Below are 8,581 nucleotides of genomic sequence, written 5' to 3'. Positions count from 1 at the left end.
AATTCCTAGTATACGTAAGTATACCTGGCCAATAAAGCTGATTCTGATTGCTGCAACGAAGGACCCGGTATTGACTTCAGATGCCCACCCAGCAAACGCCCGGCCACGCCTGCATTTTTCCAAACACTCCCAGAAAACGGTCAGTTGCCACCCAGAAACTCCCACTTCCTGTAAATCTCCTTGCGTCCACCAGTGCGACTGAAAGCGTCGCTAGAACCTGTGCAAAACCACAAAGGTCTTTGTACTTGTACGACACTTTATAGTATTGTAATGTACCCTGCACCGAACCCAAATAATGTCCTAGAAATATAATGAAACCAGCTATCCAAAAATTTTTCCTTTAAGTGGTTTATAATTAATTAGCTGGAGGTGCTCCAACAATCATGTTTAAAAGAGTGCTCCAAAAAGGCAATCCCTGTCTTTTTCCGGCCACTGCCGGTTTTTGTTTGTTTACTTGTACGACACGCCTGCGCATTGCGGTGCATACGCATGCACAGATTAGCCCCGTTCTGCCATAATCGTTGCGCTGCGAAAATCCGTAGCGAGCGGAATGAGGGCCTTCGTTTGCAAATGCTGAGCCAAAAAGATAGTCCATTTAATAATAAATTCAACATATTAAGGGACGTAGTTCAGTTCCAGATGGTGTCGTACATTTGTAGGTGTTTTCAACCAATTTTTAAGATCTTTTTGCTTTTATCTAGAAAATGTGAAATGATAGATTTTTAGTGTCATATTATGAATCAGCATATAAAGTTAACAGAAAGCAACAATTTTCATCCATGTTGCTAAAATCTAGTTGACTAGAGATATTGCATCATGCAGTCCTTGTTGTTAAGGCAACGCTTGTGTTTATGGCAGACGTGTGCCACCTAGTGGTGGTAGTTGATCTTCAGGAAACTGCAGTGAGTGGGAAGGAGTACTGGGATCACTGTTGCTCAGACTTGGTTGTAGCAACGGTCTATTAATTCCTGGGTTCTCAGTATCACATAATGCCACCAAGCGCATGTTTGCTGAAAGAATTACACAGGTAAGAGCATGAAACAATAATCACTAGTGACTAGACTAACAATTTTTTTCTGTTACTAATTATTTTTCTACAAGAGGTACAGATTAGTAACTTGTGGCTCCTCCATCTGTTGTGGAACCACAAGTCTCAGCACAGACATATGGCTCCACAGTAACTGGAGGGGTCAGGGAACGAAAGATTTTCTGAAATGTAACCAATAAGTACTGAGTTGTTATTTTTCCGTGAGTGTCGATGCTTTGTGTGGGCCTTGCACATGTAGATATATATGTAGATATATGTGTACAGGATGCAGTTAAAATAGCAGCTGTTGGGATCCCGGAGTTCAGGAGACCGACGCTGGAATCCTAACAGCCGGTAAAGTCGCTGAACCGAATCCCAACCTCAATAGGGTATTCTCACTCGGTTGGTGGGTCGACGCCACCAACTGAGTGGGAATATAATCTGTGGTGAGTGAAGTGAGCCACCGGACCCAAAGCGTGGAGAGCGCAGCGTGCCCGCAAGGGGACTCAATGCCTTCCTGCCAGGATTCCGACAGACGGGATGCCGCTGCTGGTATACTGACAGCCGTCATCCCATCTGTCGGTAAAACAAAGTGGATTCTCTCTCTCTCTCTCTCTATATGTTAGGTTCCTGGTGCTCAGAACAAGGGAGATGTTATGAAGTGAGTCCAGAGCACCAGGACGTAATACTGGATTTGGTGAAATAGAACGGGAATAGCCCCTGGCACCCTACCTCCGTTGTTTTACCCGTGTTGTCAATTCACGCTTGCAGGACTATGGTTTCTTGGGCCCATGGCAGCCGCGTTTGAAGGGCGGATTAGGTCTGCCCAACTCCGATGCCCCCTCAGGTCTTAAAGAGAGACAAAGCGTGAACTGAGACATGGTAATAACAAGGGGCCCTCTAACTGAAACAACCAAAGCCAGGGGCTACTAACTAGGCTAAAACTAAATGTATGTGCGGCTTGCCGCCAAAGGAAAAGAACAACAAAGGAAATGCTGACCACACGCCGACACAATACTTTTGTGTACCGGCGGTGACAGCATAAGCAGAACCCTCTGCAAAACACCAGTGACAGATACAACCAAGGAATACAGCGGCCTAGGCCGACGGACGCTGCAAAGCCGCTACTCACGGAACCGGTACAAATACTGGCAAACGGACAGGAACCCCCAATGCTGCCGACACAGACTCTCAGAACTGGAGGACAGGCAGAATCCCAAACAACAGACCGGTGGACACCAAGAAGCCAGAAACTCGACCAGGCATAGGCAAAGCCACAGGACTTCTGGACAGGAACGCTTCACGGCAGGACACGGGATCAGACACTGGAATCGACACAGGAATCGACACAGGAAGCAGCTAGACAGACACTGCTAGACAGGAGCTCAGGAACTGGCAGGAACAAGCTCAGAACTCGAAGACTGGAAACCTAGAAATATCACCAGCGTCTGTGAATTGCACTCAGCCAGCATATAACAGAGAGGCCTAATTAATTATGTCGTGCAGCTGCCCCGTTGCATGACTCCAAACTGACAAGATGCAATTAGCAGACAGGTGAGACCAACCACATGGAAACAGGCTGCAATTACACAGACTCACCACTGACAGCAAACAAATATCTTCTAAACCAGAGCAACAGGAAATCCTGGCCTGCAAGAGAACTATAAACATAAAATAGGAATGAACCACTACCTGTGGTTCATAACAGTATCCTCTCCTTAAGGGTGAGCTCCGAGCACCCCATGACACCCACGGGAAACATAAACAGAAGTATAACATAAAATACATAACCAAAATGAAACATAGGAATGAGCCACAGCCGTGGCTCATAACACTATATATATATATATATATATATATATATATATATATATATGTTGAGTATCCCTTATTCAAAATTACACATTTTTGGGTCCCCTACCGAGGCAATGACATATATAGTATATATTATGTGTATAAATAGATATATTATATAGATATGTAATATATACAGTAGATATATGTGTCATTATCTCGGTAGGGGAACCAAAAATGTGTGAATTTGAATTTTGGATGAGGGATATATATATATATTTGCACATGCCTGGGGCATAGCCAGAACTCCGTGAGCCCCATAACAACATTTTAAAGGGCCCCTGTCCCAATGCTTCTGGAGAGACACCTCTCTACAGCAGTTGTTTTATGCCGCATAATAGTGTCCTAGTGCTTTTTATGCCCTATAGTAGAGCCCTAGTTCCCATTATGTTACATTGTAGTGCTGCCAGTACACATTATGCCACACAGTACCCCCAATTCACCTTATGACATACAGTGTTCCCAGGTCATACTGTGCCACATTACAGTGCCCCAGTTCATATTATGTAACATCATAATGCCCTTCAGGTCATTTTATACCACATTACATTAGTAGTTCCAGAGGCATACCTAGATATATTGCAGGCCCCAAGGCAAAAGTTTGTATGTAATTGTACCACCCAATGGGGAAAAATGTATATGACACATGTAACAGTGACAGGAAGGTGGGTCCCTCTCAGCCAGGGCCGGACTGGCCATCTGGCACTTCTGGCAAATGCCAGAAGGGCCGATGGCCACGTGGGCCGGGCAAGCCGAGCAGCAGCAGTTTGCTTCCGAGGCCCCGTTTGTGTCACTGAGACACGCTGCCGCTCAGTTCGGCGGCAGCGTGTCTCAGCTGTCAGGAGAGGAGAGCGCGCCAGTGTGGCTATGTCTGGAGGCGTGTAGCGGACTTCAAACCAGCTGCCGGTTCATGAGCCAATCAGCTCGCGGACCGGCAGCCAATCAGGAGCTGCCTGTCCGCGAGCTCTAAATGGCTCACAAACCGGCGGCTAGTTTGAAGTCCTACACGCCGGCGCCAGACATAGCCACGCGCCCGCGCTCTGAGCTCTCCTCCTGACACACTCACATCACAGCTGGAGGAGCAGCAGCAGCGGTAAGCAGCTTCAGCACTGCTGTGGGGGCAATTGGCTGGCACTGTGGGGGCAATTGTTTACCTGGCACTGTGGGGGCAATTGTTTACCTGGCACTGTGGGGGCATTTGTTTACCTGTCAGGTATACAATTGACCCCACAGTGCCAGATCCACAATTGCCCCCATAGTGTCAGGTATTACCTGACACTGTGGGGGCAATTGTGGATCTGGCACTGTGGGGGCAATTGTATACCTGGCACTGTGGGGGCATTTGTGGATCTGGCACTGTGGGGGCAATTGAATACCTGGCACTGTGGGGGCATTTGTAGATCTGGCACTGTGAGGGCATTTGTATACCTGGCACTGTGGGGCAATTGTGGATCTGGCACTGTGGGGGCATTTGTATGCCTGGCACTGTGGGGGCATTTGTATACCTGGCACTGTGGGGGCATTTGTATACCTGGCACTGTGGGGGCAATTGTGGATCTGGCACTGTGGGGGCAATTGTGGATCTGGCACTGTGGGGGCATTTGTGGATCTGGCACTGTGAGGGCATTTGTATACCTGGAACTGTGGGGCATTTGTGGATCTGGCACTGTGGGGGCATTTGCATACCTGGCACTGTGGGGGCATTTGTATACCCGGCACTGTGGGGGCATTTGTATACCCGGCACTGTGGGGGCATTTGTGGATCTGGCACTGTGGGGGCATTTGCATACCTGGCACTGTGGGGGCATTTGCATACCTGGCACTGTGGGGGCATTTGTATACCCGGCACTGTGGGGGCATTTGTATACCTGGCACTGTGGGGGCAATTGTGGATCTGGCACTGCACTATTGGGGGCATATGTCTGTGTATCACGTCCCATTTGAATTGGCCACACCCACTCTGTCTGATTGGTCTTCGGCTCATACTTTGATTGAATTTCGGCTCATACTTTGTGGTATAATGTGAAAGGGGCACCAGTACTAGATAGTATAAGGGGTCCTACTATTGTGGTGCATAAGGGGTATATGGTGTGGTAAACTACAGTGAAGGACACGCCCCATTTTGAGTGCCCACGCCCCTTTTCTGGAGTGCGCGCGCTTAGTTACAACCTTTATTTTTCCATACCCCCACTTCAACATTTCCACTTCAACCAATGGTTGTGTGTATTTTAATACAGAATGATGTACACTTGTATGTTGTTATAATATTAATTATATTTGTAAGAGCATAGACTAAGAAGTAGGAGGAGTCGGGAATAGTAAGGGGAGGAGTCAGGTGCTGACACCGAGGTCGGCCTGTGTGCTTCAAAAATGCCAGTGCCTATTTTTGGTCCCAGTCCGGCCCTGCTCTCAGCTCTGGGCCTCATAACAGCTGCACTGCCTGCACCTATGGTAGCTATGCCCTTGATATACACTGTATGTGAAATGCTCTCTCGCCTGGCACTGAACATTTTATTCATGTGTGCAGATTTTTTCTTCTCTTGTGGGAACTACCTTGAAAAGTTCTAATGAGCTTCTTGTAGCATTTAATGTGCTTGTGACATACTGTACATATCCATTTCTAGAGAAACACCTGAAATAAATTATTATTATTATTTATGTAGTATCATTATAAAGTGTAGTTCTGTACAGGTATTGTTTATTCATTGACATATGTCAGTCTGGAACCTACAAACTAATTTACCTACACACATGCAGCCGAATTAGTTAGGATCCAGTTACCCTACTTCGTTCATCATTGTACCCTGAGAGGAAACCACAAGAGGAGACAAACATACAAACTGCACACAGACAGCACCCTGGCTAGGCTAAAACCCATCGTTTGCTTTCTTCCTCTTCTGGCAATCTGAAATTCAGTATCCTTTGTGTAAATAATCCTTGATATACTGTACATAACAATATTATGCAGAACACCATATATGTGATATGTAAATGCCATATATTAACACTGCTTGAAGGTGGGGTGATTGATTTGACAGATAATCAATTTCTCCCTATTCCCATTTAGCCTAATTAATCTCTCCGCACTCTTCCAATAATATCCACATCAATCATGGCTCAAAATTACCTTATTTAATTATTAATTTGTTTTCACCTATGTAACCTGACATCAAGGATGATTTTCAGTCGGGGGTAGCGAGCTGAAATGATGATACCACACCCATCAGCAGAACCAGAATAAGTGTGGAAGGGGGTGAGAAGAATTGAATAGCGCACATTAAATTATTAATTTAGCTGGTGTCCCAGGTACCTTTTTATAATGAATGCTCTCTCCCATGCAATGGGGCATAGCTTACGTGCATTCATTCTGCAGTGAGAAAGCCAATATCATGTGCCAACCATCTGTTTAAATAGGATTTTAATTACCTAGCGGTAAATCCTTTTCTCGTAGTCCGTAGAAGATACTGGGGATCCATTTAGTACCATGGAATATAGACTGGTCCACTAGGAGCCATGGGCACTTTAAGAATTTGATAGTGTGGGCTGGCTCCTCCCTCTATGCCCCTCCTGTCATGATCCTAGGCACGGCGATTCCCCAGATACGCCAATCTGCGAATCCCTGCCATGTGACACTGCTACTGGATACCTGAGCGCGTGCATCAATTTCACACAATCACTGCCACCAGCCAAAATACAAACGTTTAGGGTATGACCCAAGGCAAACTTACGGCTTTTGCCTGCACCCAGAATTATTAATATTTTGGTAACGCCTCTTTCAGAGAGTTGGGTTGGATACACAACAGAAACCAGATCTAAAATTAGATTATTTAATTCAAGTAAAACACGTCAACGCTTATGTTACAGAAAAAAGAAAGTTACAAGAATATAACGATAAAAAGTCAAAGTAAAAAGTCACAGCAGAAAAGACAATTTCAAGAAAAATAAGAACAGGGAGATAAAACCCACCGATCCTCCTAACACATGCAGCATGGAACGATGGGGTGAAGTGAAGCCTCTTCAGATATATCGGGACATTACAGAGCCAGAATGTTCTCCTGACTCACTTCTTTGATAATGCACAACTTACACTCTGTGGGTCTCCTATTTAAAAAAAAACATGCTGCCCCTTCAACCCCCTCCCTCTGGAGTGTTACTGTTAACCCTTCCATAAGCCAGAGAAGATATTGAGTGTCAGCTCATACTGGGCTTCCCGGCTACTCTCTCAGGGGCGAATGGCCTTATCTTCTCCTTTGAAGCTCTGGCCATGGTTCTTGTGTAAACAAATGGCTAGTTCTGAGAGGACACAGAGAAGGAAGTGCTTAACACCTCTCTGGCCCCAGCTCTGGTTCTGGGGTAATTAAACTAAACTAAATTTCACACCTAAACAGTTAGTGTGTCTCTGTGTTCTGTGGCTACAATGAAATGCCAGCAGATCAATCAAGTTTCAACCATTTGACATGCAAAGACAGTTTTCACATACTGGTACATTGATACATCAATTGGAATAACACATATTTCAATCATGCCCATTTCGATATAACCCAGATGCATTGGCATCACATTCATTGATATGTCACTTGGATATCCTGGTGTCATCTATATTGATATCACACTACTTATTAACAGGCCTATTCCTACTTGAAATAGCCTGGATCATGACACCTCCCCCTTTAAGATCAGCATGGGAGCAGTGGCACGTCAGGCCGAAGTCTCCTATGACCTTTTCACACAGGGTTTATACATAACCACACACAGGGCATTTGCAGACATTGGTCAATACAATATTATTTGCAGTTATGCACGTTCTGGCGTCAGAATGGCGTCCAATCATGACACCTCCTACCAGACTCAGCCTAGGAAACTGTGCCCAAGGAGACGGACATACTTTGAGAGAAGGATATAAAAGGATAGTGGGAGATTCTGAACCAGCACACACAAACAGAGGAAAGCCATGCTAACCAAACTTGAAACAGGAACAGCAACAGCTTAACCAAACAACAATACTTAACCAAGTAACAGAGCAGTAAGAACGAAGCACCGGGCGGGCGCCCAGTATCCTCTATGGACTGCGCGAAAAAAAGGAGATTTATGGTAGACTTACCATAGTTAAATCTCTTTCTGCAAGGTACACTGGTTTCCATAGGGAATAACATCGGGGTGTAGAGTTGGATTTTGATCCAAGGCACCAACAGGCTAAAGCTTTGACTGTTCCCAGGATGCACTGCACCGCCTCCTCTATAGCCTCGCCTCCAGGCACTGGAGCTCAGTTTTGTTAACCAGTTACAATGCAGTAGCAGGTAAGAGATACAGTAGATGTTAGTCACATAGAACCACGTTCTCACGACAGGAGAAGGGACTTGCGGCTAATGCCATACAAACCCAAGAAGCTTAGTGCGTCAGGGTGGGCGCCCTGTGGAAACCAGTGTACCTTGCAGAAAGAGATTGAACTATGGTAAATCTATTACAAATCTCCTTTTCTGCAGGGAGGTACACTGGTATTCCACAGGGAATAACATCAGGAATGTCCTAAAGCAGTTCCTCATGGGAGGGGACGCACTTTAGCGGGTACAAGAACCTCGCATCCAAAGGAAGCATCCTGGGAGGTGGAAGTATCAAAGGCATAGAACCTGATGAACGTGTTCACTGAGGACCACGTAGCCGGATTGCACAATTGTTCTGCGGACACGCCACGGCGGTCCG

The 8,581-nt window shown here is 45.8% G+C and overlaps 1 protein-coding gene across 4 annotated transcripts in view; it reads left to right on the top strand.

Annotated features, from left to right (window-relative positions):
• Positions 1-902: 902 nt before the first annotated feature.
• The window catches only part of LOC135050001 (uncharacterized), a 186,890-nt gene continuing 179,211 nt past the window's right edge, over positions 903-8,581 (top strand). For all 4 annotated transcript variants that reach the window (XM_063956075.1, XM_063956074.1, XM_063956077.1 and 1 more), the window contains exon 1: positions 903-1,027. The gene's annotated coding sequence lies outside the window, so the exon portion shown is untranslated. The remainder of the gene's footprint in view (positions 1,028-8,581) is intronic.

This window comes from Pseudophryne corroboree, chromosome 2, assembly GCF_028390025.1.
Source record: "Pseudophryne corroboree isolate aPseCor3 chromosome 2, aPseCor3.hap2, whole genome shotgun sequence".
Lineage (NCBI taxonomy): Eukaryota > Metazoa > Chordata > Amphibia > Anura > Myobatrachidae > Pseudophryne > Pseudophryne corroboree.
The sequence above is the reverse complement of the archived record's forward strand: the minus strand, read 5'-3'. Positions and strand labels throughout refer to the sequence as shown.